Genomic DNA, 12,761 nt, shown 5'->3' with positions numbered 1-12,761 from the left:
ACTCAAAGAGGATTTAAATTATGAGCTCGTGCTGTTTTTCACTTGCCTGATTTACCCATTGCAGTAAAGCATGAATTATAGCCTCGCTATTCCCTGGAAACCATGACTAATACTAGAAATAATAATAATTGCTACCACTCCTTAATCAAGAGAAACAGCATAAAAGCAGTAACTGATTTGGGATGTGGACAGGAGATTTATTTTAGAGAGTGAAAATAGGTGATTTGCATATACTTTAAGGGAAAAGATATAGGGCTGGTTTTGTGATAATCAGGCAATTGTTATTCAAGAGGAACTTTGGGAGATTTTATAGAGAAGAGAGATTATTTTGCAAGCTGGGGGGTTGGAAGAAGGACCCGTGTATAGTTCTGAGGTCGGGATACAGCTCAACTGGTTAGTATATATATTTTTTAAGTACATCACTCAAAAAAGAAGATCATTGTTTTAGAATCCCTATTTTCTAATATGACTTCTTGACCATAAAACAGTAATCTGAAATAGCAGTATTAGGTATATTAACATATTTAGTTAGAATTGTGTTCTATTGAATCTACTGTAAAGTAAGGATTGTTATTTTTAGCTGTGTAAGAATTTGCAATAATTTATATTCACACGAGGGTTGAGTCTTGAGAGCACTGGACTAGTGTGCTCCAGGCCTTTCCCGCCATAGTCCTCAGCCAAGCTCCAGGAAAACAGTCTTTCCCGTTTCTCTTTGTAGTGCTTCTCTATAAAAACGTGCTGTCGGCTACTTATCCCAAAGACATCAAAGCTACAATATTTGTGTGGGGGTAGTGGAGTTCAATTTTAACCTAATTAAAAACCATTTACAGATACATAGTATATTGACAGAGTCCAACTTTAGTTAAGTAGATGTCTCTCATTTGTCATTGATTTAGAGAAACTGAAATCAAGACATTTATGTAGTAAATACAAACAGCAATTGTGTGTGCTTATGTTTTGCAACTTCATTTTTTTAATGTTTATTTTTGAGAGAGAGAGAGAGAGAGAGAGAGAGAGAGTGCAAGCAGGGGAAGGGCAGAGACAGAGACACAGAATCCAAAGCAGGTTCCAGGCTCTGAGCTGTCATCACAGACCCCGACGCGGGGCTCAAACTCACGGACCATGAGATCATGACCCCAGCCGAAGTCGGATGCTTAACCGACTGAGACACCCAGGCACCCCATGCAACTTCATTTTCTTTTTAAAAGACAAAGTTGCTGCTGTTATATCTGCTCCCCCCCCCCCCCCATTCCATCATCAATAGAAATGCCCAATTCTTTCCCTAGTGTAGCGGTTGAATTCCGGCTCTGAAATTAGTCTGGCTTCGTATCAGACTCTACCACTTACTGTGATCCTTGTCAAATTACTTAGCTCCTCTGTGCCTCAATTTCTTCTATAAAATGGTGATACCAATGCTTTTTGTTTTATAAGGTTGTTATCAGCCTGAAATGTGATAATGCACGTACAACACTTCCCATAGTATCTGGGATATAGTACACAGTGAATGCTCAGTAAAAGTTAGCTGTCATTACTCTATCCTGGAGGGATAAATGACAGCACAGAGTTAATATGTAACTATGATCAGCATTTTGTCAATCTCAACAACCACTGTTTTGATACAATAACATGTCTTAATGAGAGCACTACTACCCTTTTTACCATTAGGTTGGGAATAGTATAGTCACAATTTAATTTACTAATAATTCTTTAGACATTAATTAAGTAGCTGCCAGTCAACTGCATATTTGAACAGACCTACTTTATGCATCATTATCTTCTATCAAAGCAAATCATTTCACAGGCCATATAGACTTCATCTGATGAAGAGGTCTGAAAAGGGGATGGCAAATCTAAAATGGGGAAAATATTAGAAATGGTGCAAAATTGAGCTTTCATAGAGGAATGATACGTGAGGCAGTATTAGTTAAGTAATTCTATTACCGGAATCTCTGACACATTACTGTTTTTGCTTTTAGTCATTCTACTCTGACATTTTGAGTAAAGCATGTTATTTATTATTTTAGTGTTAATCACATTTTTCCCTTTAAAATATGTAATTGAAAATTCTGCTGCATTTGTAAGTGTAATTTTTTTTTTTAACAACCAGGAAACAAAACGCTTTGCAGGGCATCGTGGCTCCAATTTGGTGGGTAAGTCAATGAAAAGATGAATTCCTTAAATTCTACTTTACAGTAAACTTTTCAGAAACTAGGCAGTTGTGTTCAGTTAGGGCTACCCATGTACATTCAATGCCATAGTGTGTGATTACAGGGGAAACCAGAAAATGTGTTCTTCTCCCAACACTTTGACTGTAGCCTGTATGTTATCACTAGAAATGGAGCGAGGAGTTGTCACAGAGAGTGCTTCTTCGGCAGCGCGCATTTACCTCCCTTCCCCCCATGGCTAGAGACGCCCGGCCCTTTGCCAGCTGCTGTGTTCAGTTGTCTGGGTTATTTTGGGTGGCAGTGGGTTGATTCCAGTGGGGAAAACAGTTGTATAGCTCTGTTTTTTAAAATGTTCTGTTCAAACCTGTTATGAGAAATTTGGGGGTGGAGATTGGTCTTCCTGAAGCAGTTTGCCTGAGTTCTGGGGGATTGGCGACACTGTAAATTTCAGAAGCCTGTAGAAGTGGTAAAGAAACCAACCATTTATTAATTTTAACTACCCACTGTAAAAGGGGTTTCAGAATAGCTTATTGAACAAGGGAATGCTACGGACACTGCAGTAAAACATTTGGATCTTCAGATAACCTTTGGGCAAGGGTATGTGGGAAGATGTGAGTGGAATTGATAGATGGTACAATCAATTGGATTGGTAGCTAGCTCATTACCCAAAGAGATGGATTGATGAGATCCTGGAGAAATGCCTAGTCCCACCAGCAGAGCACTGCTTAAGCCTTGTCATGTGTTAAACATTTTCAACAACAATGTGGGTGGAAATACGGAAAGCATGCTTGCCAGGTTTAAGGGGATCATAAAGATAAATGCGATGGATCCAGAATCATGATGCAAAAAGAGCCTAGCTAACTGGCTATGGATACAAATGATGAAATTTAACAGGGATACATTCAAAGGTTTATACTTAGAAACAGCAATGTATTATTGATTGGCTGAATAGTTCATTCTTATATACAATTGGTTTCATTACTACCTGTATAACCTTGAGCAAGTTACGTAACCTTGTTTGGGCCTCAGTTTTCTCATCAGTAAATATATACTCACAGTAAAAAAAAAAAAAAAAAAAATCCAATGGCACAAAGGCACACACAATGAAAAAGTAAGTTCCCCAGGCTCCCAGTTCCCCAGTCCTTTTCTCCAGATATTTATTTATTATTATTAATTTTTAAAAAATGTTTATTCATTTATTTTGAGAGAGAGAGCACAAGGCAGGTAGGAACAGAGAGACAGGGAGACACAGAATCCAAAGCAGGCTCCAGGCTCTGAGCTGTCAGCACAGAGCCCGATGCGGGGCTTGAACCCATGAACTGAGATCATGACCCGAGCCAAAGATAGACACTTAACCGAATGAGCCACCCACGTGCCCCTTTAACTTATATTTTGAGCCCTGTGCTGACAGCATGGAGCCTGCTCGGGATTCTCTGTCCCTCTCTCCCTCTCTGCCCTTCACTTGCTCATTCGTTCTCTCTCTTTCTCTTAAAATAAATAAATAAAACTTAAAAACAAATGAAATACATTCTTCAAGAGATAGCATGTGTGTGTAAACCTTTTTATAAAACATAATATGTACACTATTTTCCTCCATGATTTCTTCAGCGAATTTGTCTTTAGGGGGGTTCCTGCCTGGCTCAGCCAGTAGAGCATGTGACTCTTGATCTTTGGGTCATGAGTTCAAGCCCCACGTTGGATGTAAAACCTATTTTTTGTTTTTAGTCTACTTAAAAAAAAATGAAAAAAATTTGTCTTTAGGTAATTTTATGTCAACATATGTATAAACGACATAATTTCCCCCCTATGATTTGCTTTATTTATCTAGCATACAGATTAAAAGCTCCGATTCTGAAACCACGCTTCCTGGGTTCAAATCCCAGTTTTACCACTTACTGGCTGTGTTTCCTTGGATAAGTTACTTAGCTTCTCTGTTGCCTGCAGGAGACACAATGCCTAAGACCTATTATACTTTTATGAGCCCATGAAATGTTTTACTTTCCTTTAAAATCAGAAGTAAAAATGAATATGAAACTAATGAGTATATGGGGTACCTGGGTGGCTCAGTCAGTTAAGCGTCCGACTTCGGCTCCGGTCATGATCTCACGGTTGGTGAGTTCAAGCCCCGTGTCGGGCTCTGTGCTGAGCGCTCGGAGCCTGGAGCCTGCTTCGGATTCTGTGTCTGCCTCTCTCTCTGACCTTCCCCCTTTCATGCTCTGTCTCTCTCTGTCTCAAAAATAAACAAACGTTAAAAAGAAAATTTAAAACTAATGAGTATATAGTAATGAATCCAGGGGCGCCTGAGTGGCTCAGTTGGTTAAGTTTCCAACTCTTGATATCGACTAGGTCACGATCTCACGGTTGTGAGATCAAGCCCTTTGTGGGGCTCCTCGCCAAGCATGGAGCCTGCTTGGGATTCTCTTTCTCCCTCTCTCTCTACCCCTTCCCTGCTCGCACACACTTCTCTCTCTCTCAAAATAAATCAACTTGAAACAAAATGAATCCAGCCTGGTATATTTGTTGTTATATACAAAAGCAGTTTTAAAATATAATTTTCAATATTTTTTTATGATGGAATTGTTCCACAACATCCAAAATACCCAGGGCCCACAGAAGTCATAATGTGACCCTATATGCTTGGGTTTCATCATCTGTAAAATGGAGACAATAATAGTACTACCTCATAGGGTTGTTAAGAAAAATACCTGAGTTAATATTTGGAAAGCTGATAGTGTTTGGCATATGCCAGTTTCTACGAGTTTATTAAATACATAAAAATAGTTTAAAAAATCAGGGGCTCCTGGGTGGCTCAATTGTTTGAGTACTGCTCTTGATTTCAGTTTAGGTCCTGATCCCAAGGTCATGGGATCAAGTCCTATGTTGGGCTCTGTGCTGATCTTGGAGCCTGCTTAAGATTCTCTCTCTCTCTCCCCACCCCCCCTTTGCCCCTCTCCTCTGCTTGTGTTCGCTCTAAAAAATAAAAACAAAAAAACCACAAACCCCAAAATAGGTAAATTATGGACAGAATAAAAACCTCAAGGAGTATTTTGAAAAATATATATAATAGGAAGTAAGTCTCCTTGTAATCACTGAACCCCAGTCTATGAGTTTGCTTCCTCAGAAATAGCTTTTACCATTTTTCATGTGTCCTCTAGAGATCATGTAGAATATAATCATATAGGTCTTTTATCTATCTATCTATCTATCTATCTATCTATCTATCTATTATCTATTATTTTTAAGTAAGCTGTACGCCCAACTTCAGGCATGAACTCACAACCCCGAGATCAAGAGTTGCATGCTCTACTGGCTGAGCCAACCAGGTGCGGTGATCTTTTATTTATTTAAACTGTCCCCAGGGCACCTGGGTGGCTCAGTGGGTTGGGCATCTGACTTTGGCTCAGGTTATGATCTCACAGCTCGTGAGTTTGAGCCCTGTGTCAGGCTCTGTGCTGACAGCTTGGAGCCTGCTTCGGATTCTGTCTCCCTCTCTCTGCCCCTCCCCTGCTTGCACTCTTGTCTTTTCTCTCTCCTTCAAAAATAAATAAACATTAAAAAATTTTTTAAAAATTTAACTGTCCCCTATTTGATGGGAATGTTTCATCATCAAACAGTGCTGCAATAAATAACCCCATATATATGTCATTTCATAAATGTGGGAGTATAACAGTACTACAAATTCTATGAAATATAGTTACTGGGTCAATTATTTTAAATCTTGATAGGTATTGCTAAATTGATCTCTGGGCTGGTTGCATCAATTTACATTTCCGTCAGAAGTGTAAGAGTGCCTGTTTTCTTACACCCTCATCAAAAATAGTGTTATCAGGGGCGCCTGGGTGGCTCAGTCGGTTAAGCGGCCGACTTCGGCTCAGGTCATGATCTTGCGGTCCGTGAGTTCGAGCCCCGCATCGGGCTCTGTGCTGACAGCTCAGAGCCTGGAGCCTGTTTCAGATTCTGTGTCTCCCTCTTTCTGACCCTCCCTGTTCATGCTCTGTCTCTCCCTCTCTCAAAAATAAATAAAACGTTAAAAAAAAATAGTGTTATCAAACTTTTGGATCTTTCACAGTTTAATAGGTGAAAATGGTATGTCATTGTAAGTGTGCATCTTTTTAATATGCGTGAACTTTAATAGTTTTGACATTCTAGAACCAATTCCCTTTTTTTGTGAACTGTCAGTCCATATCCTTTATCTTTTTTTAAAAACACATTTTATTTGTTTTAATTAATTTATTAAAAATTAAAAAAATGTTTATTTATTTTTGAGAGAGAGACAGAGCATGAGCAGGGGAGGGAGAGAGAGAGAGGGAGACACAGAATCCAAAGCAGAATCCAGGCTCTGAGCTGTCAGCACAGAGCCCGATGTGGGGCTCGAATTCACGAACTTCAAGATGACCTGAGCTGAAGTTGGATACTTCACCAACTGAGCCACCCAGTGGCTATTTTTGTTGGCCTTTTCCTTTTTGAATTGTAGGAGTTCTTTATATATTAAGGAAACTAGTACTATGTTTCATATGAATTGCCAGAATTTGTCCAGGCTGTCTTTTAACTGTGGTTTTAGTGTTTTTTTCTAGGCAGACCTTTTAAATTTTCAGGCATTCAAATTTTTCAATATTTTCTTGATACTTCTAGATTTGATGCCCTATTGGGAAAGTTCTTCCCCACTTAGGAATTATTTTTTAAAAACTCTCGTTGTTTTTTTATGATTTAAAAACATGTTTAAATCTTTGATCCATCTAGAATCATTTTGAGGTAAGGAGTGTTTTTTCCTGCAGAAAATTTTAATTTTTAATGTAGTCAAGTATATAAACATTTTCCTTATGGCTTTGTATTTTGTGTATCATTTAAAGGGACTTTTCTTATTCCAAAGTCCTAAACATATCCAGTTAATTTTTCCTAATATATTTTTGTTTCTTAAGAACTAATCCCATCTGTAATGTATTTTGGTATAAGAAGTGTGGTAGGGATCTAGTATACATCTAGCCAGTTGTCACAATGCCATTTGTTGAATATAACCATTTCCTTCACTGATTTGAAATGTGGCTTTTATTCCTACCGTTCCGTATATGTTTGTCTCTATTTCTGGACCATATTCTGGTCTGTTGCTATGTCTGTCTTTCTGTTTACACATCAGTATCAAATGGTTTTAAATATCATGTTGAGCAAGTCTCTATCTATCCCCAGTTTATTAACAGCATTTGAAATATGCAATCAATGTTGAATTTTGTCAAATATGTTTTCAGCATCTATAAAAATGATCGTGGTATTTTTCTCCCTTGATCTGTTAATATAGTGAATTATATTGATGGGTTTCTTCACGTTAAACATTTTTTTCTTTTAGAAATAGACCACTTGGTCGTTGGTGTGTTATTCTTTCAATAGGCTGCCTAATTTTATTTGTATATATCTGGTATAATATGTTTGTGTTGATATTCATAAGTGAGACTGAGCCCAAGCTTTCTCTGAAATTTGAAGAAGATAATTTGGATTCTTTCCTGCCATGAAACAGGTGAAATAATATCAGAGTTATTTAGTACTTAAAGATTTGGTAAAATTTATCTGAAATTTCTGGGCCTCCTTGATTGTGAAGGTATTCTTTGACAACATTTCCAGTTTCTTTCATAGTGCCCTTACCCATTTAGCCAATCCCCCCTCCCACAACCCTTCCAGCAACCCTCTGTTTGTTCTCTGTATTTAAGAGTCTCTTATGTTTTGTCCCCGTCCCTGTTTTTATATTATTTTTGCTTCCCTTCCCTTATGTTCATCTGTTTTGTCTCTTAAAATCCTCATATGAGTGAAGTCATATGATATTTGTCTTTCTCTGACTGACTGATTTCGCTTAGCATAATACCCTCTAGTTCCATCCACGTAGTTGCAAATGGCAAGATTTCATTCTTTTTGATTTCTGAGTAATACTCCATTGTGTGTTTGTATATCTATCTATCTATCTATCTGTCTGTCTATCACATCTTCTTTATCCATTCACCCATTGATGGACATGTGGGCTCTTTCCATACTTTGGCTATTGTTGCTAGTGCTGCTATCAACATTGGGGTGCATGTGCCCCTTTGAAACAGCACACCTGTATCCCTTGGATAAATACCTTGTAGTGCAATTGCTGGGTCATAGAGTATTTCTATTTATAATTTTTTGAGGAACCTCCATACTGTTTTCCAGAGTGGCTGCACCAGTTTGCATTCCCACCAGCAGTGCAAAAGACATCCTCTTTCTCTGCATCCTGGCCAACATCTGTTGTTGCCTGAGTTGTTAATTTCTGGCCATTCTGACAGGTATAAGGTGGTATCTCATTGTGGTTTTGATTTGTATTTCCCTGATGATGAGTGATGTGGAGCATTTTTTTCATGTCTGCTAGCCATCTGGATGTCTTCTTTGGAGAAGTGTCTATTCATGTCTTTTGCCCATTTCTTCACTAGATTATTTGTTTTTTGGGTGTTGAGTTTGTATGCCATGATTTATTTAAATATCTTATTGATGATCCTTACTGATGAATGTTTGGGATGCCATGAACATTTTAGCTATTGCAAAACACCCCGAACACCATTGCAATAAAGATCCTTATGCATTCATCTTTGTATTCTTACGGGATTCTGTAAAACAGTTTCCTACAGGTCTAAAGACTATATTCAAAGGTTATGAATATTTAAAATGTTAACAAATGCTGCCAAATTTCACAGCAGTTTTTAACTTGAGGGCAGTTTCTGCATCAGGTGAAGCCTGTTGGCAGAGACTACTTTTCCTGAAGGGGATTGAGGTCCATGTGGACCTCATGCTGTCCTCTCCTTTTGAGAAGCCCATTTTGGGAAATTTCCATATCCATTTGGGGGAAATGCTGGTATAACGTTATCTTTTAAACTTTGCCCATTAGGCTTAATAATATTTATTTTTTTGAGAATATATTCATTATTATTAGATAATGATTATTGAGTACCTACTACATGTGAGGTATATACTAAATTGCTTTACTTGGACTTCGTCATTTGATTCACTTGAAAGAGTATAAATAGGAATTAAAAAAATTTTTTTAACGTTTATTTATTTTTGAGAGACATACAGATCATGAGCAGGAGGGGGGCAGAGAGAGAGGAAGACACAGAATCCGAAGCAGGCTCCAGGCTCTGAGCTGTCAGCGGAGAGCCCGATGTGGGGCTCAAACCCACAAACCATGAGATCATGACCTGGGCCGAAGCCAGACGCCCCACCGACTGAGCCACCCAGGCGCCCCAATAGGAATTATTTTTTTTTTTTTATTAAAAAAAATTTTTTTTTCAATGTTTATTTTCATTTTTGGGACAGAGAGAGACAGAGCATGAATGGGGGAGGGGCAGAGAGAGAGGGAGACACAGAATCGGAAACAGGCTCCAGGCTCTGAGCCATCAGCCCAGAGCCCGACGCGGGGCTCGAACTCCCGGACCGCGAGATCGTGACCTGGCTGAAGTCGGACGCTTAACCGACTGCGCCACCCAGGCGCCCCGTAATTATTTTTATACAGTGTTACAGATGAAGTAATTAAGGGTTAGTTAAGAAACGTGGCCAAAGTCAGAAAGATAGTTCATGGTAGGGCAAAGCTTGGTAATTAGGCATCTGGTTTCCAGAGTCGGGGCTTTCCAATGCTGTGTAGTATAATTAAATCATAGTTTCCATGAATGAACAAAAGTTGAAGAAATAAGGGAATGGAAATCATTTTATTTGATACTGTCCAAATTCCGTATCTTTCTAGCAATGAGAACCTCTTTATTTAATTATTTTTTTAAATTAAAAAAATTTTTTTTTAATTTATTGTCAAGTGAGATAACATACAGTGAGTAAGGTGTGCTCTCGGTTTTGGGGGTTCCCATGGGGATTCCCGTGAGTCATCGCGGGATGAACACCCAGTGGGATACATGAACATCGTGGGATACAACACCCAGTGCTCATCCCAACAAGTGCCCTCCTCAATGCCCATCACCCATTTCTCCCCTCCCCTGCCCCCCATCAGCCCTCAGTTTGTTCTCAGTATTTAAGAGTCTGTTATGGTTTGCCTCCCTCCCTTTGTGTTTGAAACTATTTTTTCCCCTTCCCTTCCCCCATGGTCCTCTGTTCAGCTCAAGTTCCACATATGAGTGAAAACATATGATATCTGTCTTTCTCTGACTGACTTATTTCACTGGAGGGTATTATGCTAAGTGAAATAAGGTTTAATAATATTTAATGAGAAATACACTACCCATGTTGGAAAAACTATGTATATGACATTGCAGTATTTGATGCAAATCCTTTTTTTCCCCTTTTGGTCGTCTCTTCCAAAAGCTACCATATGACTCCTTCCCATCTCAGCAATAGGACTATGAATTATGATTATGGCAATTCTCTTTTCCCGTTAAAGATAATGAACCCACTCATGGGTATGTTTTATAAAATATGTTCATAATGAGGTTGCCACATAATCCTGAAAGAGTGTAATTCTCCTATATCTCTGTTATGTGTGATGTATTTCTGTTCAAAATATGCTCACACAGCACAAAGTTGACATCCCAGAACTATGATTTCTGTTTAAAACGAACCCTCATACACAAAATGCATATTATTGTATTCATGATACAATATGTTCATGGTCTATGCCAAGATTTTTATACTTGCAAAAATATACAATATTTATATGGAATATAAACATCCTTGCAACCCAATGTACAGTAAATGATACCTGCCATTGGCGTGAGATACAGGCAAGAGGACTGTCCCAGTCTCCTGCTACATTTTGTTTTTTCTTTTCCTGTTACCATGCCAGCAATCTTAACAGTTTCCTTGTTACTGTAAACTGCCTAGATTAGCCTTCTACTTCAAATCAACAAGGCCAGCATTATCCAATTACAGCCTAAGGATGGCCTAATCTTCAAGGCCAGCTGCGATAGGATAGCGTAGCCTTCCCTTTAATCAAAATTGTGACACTTTATCCGTTCAGTTTTGCCCACTGCAACAATGGAAATGCTGAGCACGAACACAAGAAAATATCTACATTTTGCATTGATTTGTTTATCGCTTCTCCCAGCTTTTTGACATGACGTAGCAGAATAATACATTCAGAGAGTGTTTGCTTGAAAATAGCATTTTCCAGTATGTTCTTTCTTTTGTCTTAACTGTTGTTACTTTGAGTTTTCCTAAAGAAGACTAGAGTTGTGTTCAGGCTCCCTTGATTTCTTTTTAATTGTCCCTACTTAAAAATATATATATATTTTTACTGCTTAATGCATGCTTATTGTAAAACAAAACAAAAAGTTGCAAATATAACAGATAGTGGTAGTAGGTTGCAATGCAATCCTCTAGACACAATCTTAAGAGTCAGGTGCATATTTTTTGCATGCTTATTCCAACATATATGTGACTTTAATTATTCCTATAAAATATATACATATACATGATTTCTTATGCTTTGCTCATCTCTTTTAACTTATTTTTTAAAATACGAATTCTTTCTGACATAGAGACAAGAATAGGAAGTAAAATAATGAATGCCTGGGTACCCACCACCTACCTTCATGAAATCGTAATATTATGTTTTAGTATTAAATAAAAGAGATTTAGGGGGCGCCTGGGTGGCTCAGTCAATTAAGTGTCTGACTCTTGGTTTTGGCTCAGGTCATGATCTCGCAGTTTTAGAGTTCGAGCCCCACATCGGGTTCTGCACTGGCGGCGCAGAGACTTCATGGGTGTCTCTCTCTCCCTCTCCCTCTCTCTCTCTCTGACCCTCCCCTGCTCGTGCACACGTGTGTGCTCTCTCTCTCTCAAAATAAATAAACATTTAAAAAAATAAATAAAAATAAAAAAGAGGTTTTGGAAATAGAAATGAACATGTACACAGTTTAGATACTCTGTATATTCTTCCTTGATCTCATGCTTTCTTCCCAGTGATAACTGCTGTCACAAATTTTGTGTTCCTCATTCACCCATAAACATTAAGTGGTTTTGTCCTCTGGGCTTTTTTAAACTTCATATGAATTATGTCATTTTATATGTATATATATCTGCAACTCACATCTTTTCACTTAGTTTAGATTCCACTTATCAACCATTTTTTTCCTTGCTTCTTCCTCTCCCCACCCCACCTCTGCTGTCCAACCTTCTGTTGGATTAATAAAGGTTTCTATGTTCCCTTTATTTCTTCTGCTGGCTGAGAAGCTAAATACTGTGTTTTTATCTGTTTAAGGTATCCCTTAACATTGTATGAGGTATACTTACCCTTTTGTAATAAAGCCAACAAGTTATTTGCTGGTCCTGTCATTTTGATTAGCACCACAAGGATCTTAGCATACTTGACTCACTTAATATTTCCCCTGTATTGTTACTGTCACTTTAGCTGTTCTCCACATGTGTCCAGCCTCCACCACTGTGGACATCCCATAGCAGAGCGAGCAGGTGCACAGTTGTTAGACTGGATGAATCTACACTGACACATTATAATCATCCAAAGTCTATAGTTGACGTTAGGGTTCACTCTAGGTGTTGCACATCCTGTGGGTTTTGACAAATGTATAATGACATGTATCCACCCTTATAGTATCATACACAATGTTTTGCTCCCCTGAAAATCCTCTGTGCTCT

Source organism: Lynx canadensis, chromosome X (genome assembly GCF_007474595.2).
Source record: "Lynx canadensis isolate LIC74 chromosome X, mLynCan4.pri.v2, whole genome shotgun sequence".
Taxonomy (NCBI): domain Eukaryota; kingdom Metazoa; phylum Chordata; class Mammalia; order Carnivora; family Felidae; genus Lynx; species Lynx canadensis.
This window is presented reverse-complemented; position numbering follows the sequence as displayed.